Here is a 7500-nt window from a genome sequence, read left to right as displayed (position 1 = left end):
CTCCATCTCCCCTCCCACCACTCCCTCCCTCTCCCCTCCCACCACTCCCTCCCTCTCCCCTCCCACCACTCCCTCCCTCTCCCCGTCCCTCCCCCCGCCCACCCCCCTCCCTTCCCTGACATCTGACCAACACCTACAGAGTTTATCGCGCCATAAAATAGGCCTACCCCCAATTACGTTCGGGTCAGCCGAGGTCACCCGGGCTGCGAGGATAATGTATTGAAATTGATAGTGTCGTCACAATACAATTACGTGCCATTTTCATCATCAACTGTGGGTAATATTACTTAGTGATAATGATGTAGATGACAATGACGGCGATGATACTGATAATCATGATATTGATAGCCATGGTGTATAAAAAATAATAACACTAAACTTAACAACAAATAATCATTTATTAATAACAAAAACAACAATAAGTAGTAATAATAATAACATAATATGATGAATGATGATGATGATGATGATGATGATGATGATGATGATGATGATGATGATGATGATAATGATAATGATAATGATAATGATAATGATAATGATAATAATAACAATAACAATAACAACATAACACGAATAACGTAACAACAACCACATTAACACAAAAAGTAAAAAAAAAAAGTCGCACCCGACCTACCTCCCCCTCCCCCCTCCCCCCCACCCAAACCGCCCAGGACATTAGCCAGAGTACTTCAGACAAAGGAACCCCGGACTAGTAACGTATTCGATATAATGGCGAGGTGATCTAACGAACGACATTGACCCCTCGTCGTTGCGCTGAACGTACGAGGTGAAAGTAAACCTTCGTCGACGTGAATGAACGTAAATAAAACCAGGGCCCTCTCCCCTATCTCCCCTGCTACCCCCTCCCCCCCTAGAGGTAGAAGGTGTTCTTTGCCGTTTCTGTTCATTGGCGTTAAATGTCGTCTGTTATATAATCGGCGTTTTTCTCGATCGATTTTCTGTTCGTCTTTCTCGTAGTCTATCATGTTAAATGGAGTTTAATTTCACTGTCATCTTTTTTTTATTATTTTTTGGGCGAAATGTTCTTCATCTCTAAACACGAAAATTCAATAATCAACTGCATACTAATCCTTCCTTCGCCCTCTCCCTCCCTCCTTCCTTCCTTCCCCTTCCCTCCCTCCCTCCCTCCTTCCAACCCCTCCCTCCCTCCCTCCTTCCAACCCCTCCCTCCCTCCCTTCCTTCCAACCCCTCCCTCCCTCCCCTTCCAACCCCTCCCTCCCTCCTTCCAACCCCTCCCCCTCCCTCCTTCCCCTCCAGCGCGGCAGAGGTGTTTGGCGCAACAGCTGATCGGAAAGGGAAATTGATCTAATAATCAGAAGGCATTGTCTTGCGCAGACGAGGGGAGGAGGAAGGGAGGAGGAAGGGAGAGAGGAGGGAGAGGACGGGGGGGGGGAGATCACAAGGGGAACAGGGAGGGGAATGAGGGAGGGGGAGATGCTGAGGTGTGAGTAGTTCACAGGCCTAGAGGTAACGCCGATGCGCCCGGGGGTTATAACCTAGGGCCGCTAGGGTTACGACACACACACTCTTTCTTTCACACAGACACATATTCTCTCTCACACTCACATTCACACACACACACACACTCTTTCTCTCACATAGACACATACTCTCTCTCTCTTTCTTTCTCTCTCAGTCTCTCTCTCTCTCTCTCTCTCTTTCTCTTTTCTCTTCTCTTCTCTCTCTCTCTCTCTCTCTCTCTCTCTCTCTCTCTCTCACCAATAACGAAATAAATCACTCTAAATGTGAAATCAAATATAAATAAAACCTAACTACAGTATCGCCTACACGGAATGAATCCTTATCTTATAACTTCATTGCAATATTGAAATAATTCAAACAGCAATAATACTGATAACAAGATAAAAGACAATGATAGCGACATATAAAAACAAACAAAAACACGAACAGAAAATTCACAACAACGCTATGAAGAACAACAAGAATAAACGCAAACAACAACAGACAACCTATTCGTGTCAAAAACAGCTTCTTTAAACTTTGAACTTTTCCCTTTCAGCCCCGAACTCCAGCCCGCATTCCCAAAACCTCTTCAACAAGGAACCCATAAAAAAGAGAATCTCAAAATGTATTCGCAGATTCCTTATCTAATCCTTGTAATCCTCCTCCGCCTATAATTTTACTCGACATACTTAATATCCTAAATACATAACCTAACCAAGCCACGTGCTTATCCTCTCATTACTGTATGCTCACGATATCTTTTAAAATCCTTTTTGGATAAAAAAAAAGTCCTTAAAAATAAGTTCCAGTATATAAAATCCATAAAAAAATACAAAATAAAATTAAAACTATAAAAAAAATTATATTTTAAAATATGAAAAATTTTTAAAAAAAGCCTAAGAAAAGTTATAAAAAAGTCCAAAAAATAAGAAAAAAAAGGTATTAAAATAAGGCCCAAAGAATAAGTTTTATAAAGAAGTCCATAAGAATAAGTTACATAATAATAATTCCTCCTGAGAAAACTTGCAACATCCCTGCAGGACCTTAACCTCTCTATCAAGTGTTTATTACTGAACAACCCTTCCGGGGGACGTCCGTACCATTACATCGCACTAACTTTTCCAAATTTCCCCCCCCCAAAATCCACTCTCCCCCCCCCTTCCCCCAAATCTACCCCATTTTATCCTTTCCCTTTACAATACGAGCCCGACTATCCTCGCAATATAAATGAACTCCGAAGAAGAAAGAACGAGAGAGAGAGAAAAAAAATGAAAATAAACAAGGAACAAACTTATTTTTTTCCGCCTCCATTTTTTTGAACACATAATTCCTTCTAAAAATTGGTAAATTCTTTTTTTTCCCCCCCTAGGTTCGATTCCTATCAAAAGGGGGGATTTTCAAACATAAACTTCTCGGTCGTAAAAAACGTTTTCCAATAAGTCGCGCGGAGGAAAGTTTGAGACGATTCTGCTATAGGCCATTTTTCGTCCCCGGAGCCCCGGGGGGGAGAGGGGGGGGGGGGGGAGGGGGGGGGGGGAGAGGGAAAAAGGGGAAAGAGGAGAGGGGGGAGGGGTGGGGGGTTGGGGGGGGAAAGGGATGGAAGGAGGAGGAGGAGGAGGAGGAGGAGGAGGGGGGGAGGGGAGGGGAGGGGAGGAGGAGGAGGGGGAGGAGGGGGAGGAGGGGGGGTAGGGAAATGAAGTGGGTGAGATAGAGTGAAAGGAAGAGCGAGAGGGAGGGAGATTGGAGAAAAGGGGAAAAAAAGGGGGAAGGCGGGTAGAGGAGGGGGGAGAGCTAGGAGAGAGAAGAGGGGGAGAAGGGGGAAAAGGAAAGAGAGGGGGGAGGGGGGGAGAGAGGGAGGTGGGTAGGGAGGGAGAGGGAGAGGGAAGGGGAAAGGAGGAAAGAGAGAAAAGGAGAGGTAGAGGAGAGAGAGAGGAGAAGAGAGAAGGAAAGGAGAGAGAAGAGAGCGAGAAACAGAAAGGAGAGGGAGAGGGGAAGGAGAGGTAGGTAGACAGGTAAGTAGAGAGAAAGAGAAAAGCGTTGATACTGCTTATGAAGAGGGAAAGAGAAAAAGAGAATGAGACAAACATGTATCTGACAGAGAGGAGAGGGACGAGAATCACCCAGCTCTTATTAGTTATAAACAGAAAAATAAAAACGAATGTTCCAGCGGCCGTGCAAATACTTCTTATGGATATCGCTTTTCGACCCAATTTAAAAGATCTTTTCCCAGATAGAGCGGCAAGAGGAAGGTCCTAAAGCGTACAATACAATCGGAAGGGGGTTGAAAAAATTTACTGAATGAAAGATAGAGGGAGGGTGAAGCATGGAAATGAAAAAAAGAGAGAAAAAAAACAGTAATAATGATAAAAAGTAATGACTGTAATAAAAACACGGGAAATTTTGGTATTAAAGGAATGAATCAAACGTTTTCTTCATGAGGTTTTAAAAACCAAAACGTGATCCGAAAATTCGTCCTTTGAATGAGAAAAAATGAAGCACACCGTTCCAGCAATCCCACTCTACATCATGCACGTAATTTGTATAAACAATAAATATGAAAAACATGTGAATGAAATGGGATAGGAGACAAGGAGAGGGGGGGGTAGATAGAGAAGGGGAGATAGAGAGACAGATAGATAGATAGATAGATAGAAATAGAGAGGGACTGAAAAGAAGACAAAAATAAAAGATCAATAGACAGAGAAATGGATATTACCAGAAAGTAGGGGAAAGAAATAGAAGGAGAAAGGGAGAGAGGTAAGAAAGTTGGAATAAGGAAGAGAGGAGAGAGGAGAGAGGAGGCCCTATGGAATAAAACGCTTAAGGTCAGACGCAAGGGGAGAAGCGGCGAGTGACGGACAAGACAATACGAAGAATTAAATGGTTCAGGGAAACAAGTTGTGTCTGTTTGTGAGTGTGCGTAGGAGGGGGGTGGGGGGCGGGGGCGAAGGAAAGATATTAGACAACACAATCAAGATCATCATTCAAGTGGGGGTGGGGGAGGGGGATGTGGGGTGACAGGGGACAGAGCAGGGTAGGGGGGAAAGGGGAAGGGGAGGGAGTCAGAAGGGGATGGGGTAGGGGGTAGGAGGGGATGGGAGGGAAGGAGTGGGCTGACGATGGCGTGAACGTGAAATGAAGCGTGATGAGGTGGGAACGTGGGAAATATCAATACAGTTGAGCTTGCTTTTTTCAGTTAGATAATTCAATGTTTGCCCCCTCCCTTTCCTTATTCTCTTTTCTTTCCTTTTTTCTCTTTCTTTTCTCTTCTCTCCTTTTTCTCCTCTCTCTCTCTTCCCTCTCCCTCTCTTCTTCTCTCTCCCCTTTTCTTCTTCTTGGCTAAACAGAACCTTCCCCCTCATTCGACCGGCCTGCAAAGGCAACGGCACCATTCTTCCCCCCTTTTCCCTTTTAACAAGAGCAAACCCGCCGCAAATGAAGTTTACAAAACAAGCCTTCCTTTTCCGATAACCCTCTGCCCCCCCCCCCCAAACCCCCCCCCCCGGGGTCTTTCCTCTCGCCAAAAAAAAATTTGATATGTTAAGTTTTCCCCCGGGCCCCCCCTCCCCCCCTATTCCAAGCCCGCGGGACGCGCCAAAAAAATTTCAAATTTGGGTTTGCAGCGTTTGGTTGGTTTTTTCAAAAAACCCCCCGGGCGCGGCGACTTTGAAACACGGGTCCCGTGAAGCGGGCAGTGTCTTTTTAAAGCAGGGGTTTTGATGTCCGAAACACAGAAGCGATCAGTCATTCTTCTCATCTTAAAAGAAGGGGGGTTATAGGCAGTGCAAGTCATTCCCGGAAAACTGGGGATTTATCACTGGTGCATTAAAATATTGCCGGCCCCTTTTCTTAAACCCCAGAAAAAACGGCCCCAAAACCCGGAAAAGAAAATAAGGGAGTTTTTAAAAACAAAACCAATTCAGAAAATCCCCACAACCCCCCACAAACCCCCCCCCCCAAAACAATTTTCGGATTTTACAAACAATCTAATCCAAAACGACGAACCCCTCCCCCCAGGCTAAAGGGCCCCCCCCCCAAAAAAAAAAAAAAAAAAAAAGTCCCACCGAAGTCTCCAAGGACATGGCTCCCCCAGACGATCGAGTATGCCGCCCTGGTCACCCCAAGGAGACGTGTCACAAGGGCGTTATGTAAGCGGGAGTAAGACGAGAAGGGAGAGAATTAATAAGGAATAGGTCAGTGATGGATAGAAGATGAAAATAAAAAGAAGAAAGAAAGGGGAAGGGCTAAGAGGGAGAGAGAGATAGATAGAGGGAAAGATACAGGGAGGAAAAGGGGAGGAGACGAGGAGAGACGCAGAAACAGAGATGCGAAAAACTAACTTGACTGCGTCACCAAGAACCCTTTTTTGCGTCTCACTCCAGGGCCCTCCGTTGACACAGCTGACTGATGGCGCGCATGGCCTCCCAGAAGGAAGGGCCTGGCACCGCAGACGGGACAGGGCGCGGCCGGGGAGCTCGCTATGGGACGCGGAAGGAGGACGAGGAATCGATAAGGCTGACAGGACTCGTGACTGCGCGAAGAAAGGCGCCTGACAGATGGGAGGGCTGTCGGGCGTCACTCTCCTGAACGACCTGAACAGACGCGGAGGGAAAGGTGAGGCGCTGGGGAGAGGCACTGTGGGGGGGAGGGAGAGGGTGGGAATAGGGATCCTCCGCATGATGTCTCCCCCCACTCCAATCCGATGGGATGAGTGCCATAGCCCCGAGGTTTTGGCCGGGTAAAGAGGAGAGGGACCCCACCCCCCCCTCAATTCAATTTTTTTTTTTTCTCCTCCGCTTCCCTTTTTTTTGTTTCTCTCTCCCGACCTACCCCCTCTCTCTTTCTCTCTCTATTCCTCTCCCCCCTCTCCCCCTCCCTCTCTTCCTCTCTCTTCCTCTCCCCTCTCCTCTCCCCTCTCTCTCTCTCTTTCCCTCTTTTTTTCTCTTTTTTTTTTCTCTCTCCCTTTTTCTTTTTTCTTCTTTCCCAAAAAAAAAAAAAAAAAAATTAAAAAAAAAAAAAAAAGAGAGAAAAAAGGGGGGGAAAGGGGGGGAGGGGGGGGGGGAAGGGGAGAGGAGGAGGGAAGAGAGAAGAGAGGGGGGAAGGAAAAAAAAAAAGGAAATTTACAAAAAGTAAAAGAAAGAAAAAAAAAAAAGAGAAAAGGTAAAAATAAAATCTGAAAGCGAAATAGGCAACAACGATATTTGAAATGGGGAATTTCGTTGTACGAATGTTTTTAATAATAGATTTAAATTTAAAATGTATTCGGTAGAGATATGGCTTTGACTTGGCCTAATAAATGGGAAAAAAAAAACACATCTATGCTGTTAAAACAAAAAGAAAAAGAAAAATATAAATCCGTCTATTTATCGCGATGGCGCACACACGCACAAACACACCTAAACACAAACACAAAGCCATAGAAAAGCGAAAGACCAGAAACAAGGACATTACACGACTCCAAAACCACTGAATCTCGTACCAAACAGCTCAGCTCGCATAATAATGTTGCATCATTTGCAGCTGTTGCAGAGGGAAATTGCACGAGGGATCGAGAGGTCGAGCCCGTTTCTCGACCATTCGCACTAACAAGGTCAAACATTGCATATAAGCCTGTATGTACATAGTTCATGGGATAATTCAGACCTTTTCAAATTATAACGGGTTAATATTCGTGAACAATTTACGTATTTCCCGTCAGCTTACATATGGAAACTTTAAGTAATTTTACCGCTTCAGTATTTACCGGTATTTATCAGCAGTTCACCAATGGAAACTTGCATCATTCTACGGTTTCGTTTTACGAGAAATCCTGTAAAATAGAGTGTGACTTTGCCGTATAATTTAGTTATTAAATTGGAAATAAATAAAAAATAATGATTAAAAAGACAACAACGAAAATGGACACAGACAAACGTCTCTATTAGGACTAGTTCAAGCTTTCCATATAAATGTGAAAATTCTATTTTTCTAGCAGAAAAACTTTGAAAAACTTTATCAACCTAAACGAAAAA

This window comes from Penaeus monodon, chromosome 5 (genome assembly GCF_015228065.2).
Source record: "Penaeus monodon isolate SGIC_2016 chromosome 5, NSTDA_Pmon_1, whole genome shotgun sequence".
NCBI lineage: Eukaryota > Metazoa > Arthropoda > Malacostraca > Decapoda > Penaeidae > Penaeus > Penaeus monodon.
The sequence above is the reverse complement of the archived record's forward strand: the minus strand, read 5'-3'. Positions refer to the sequence as shown.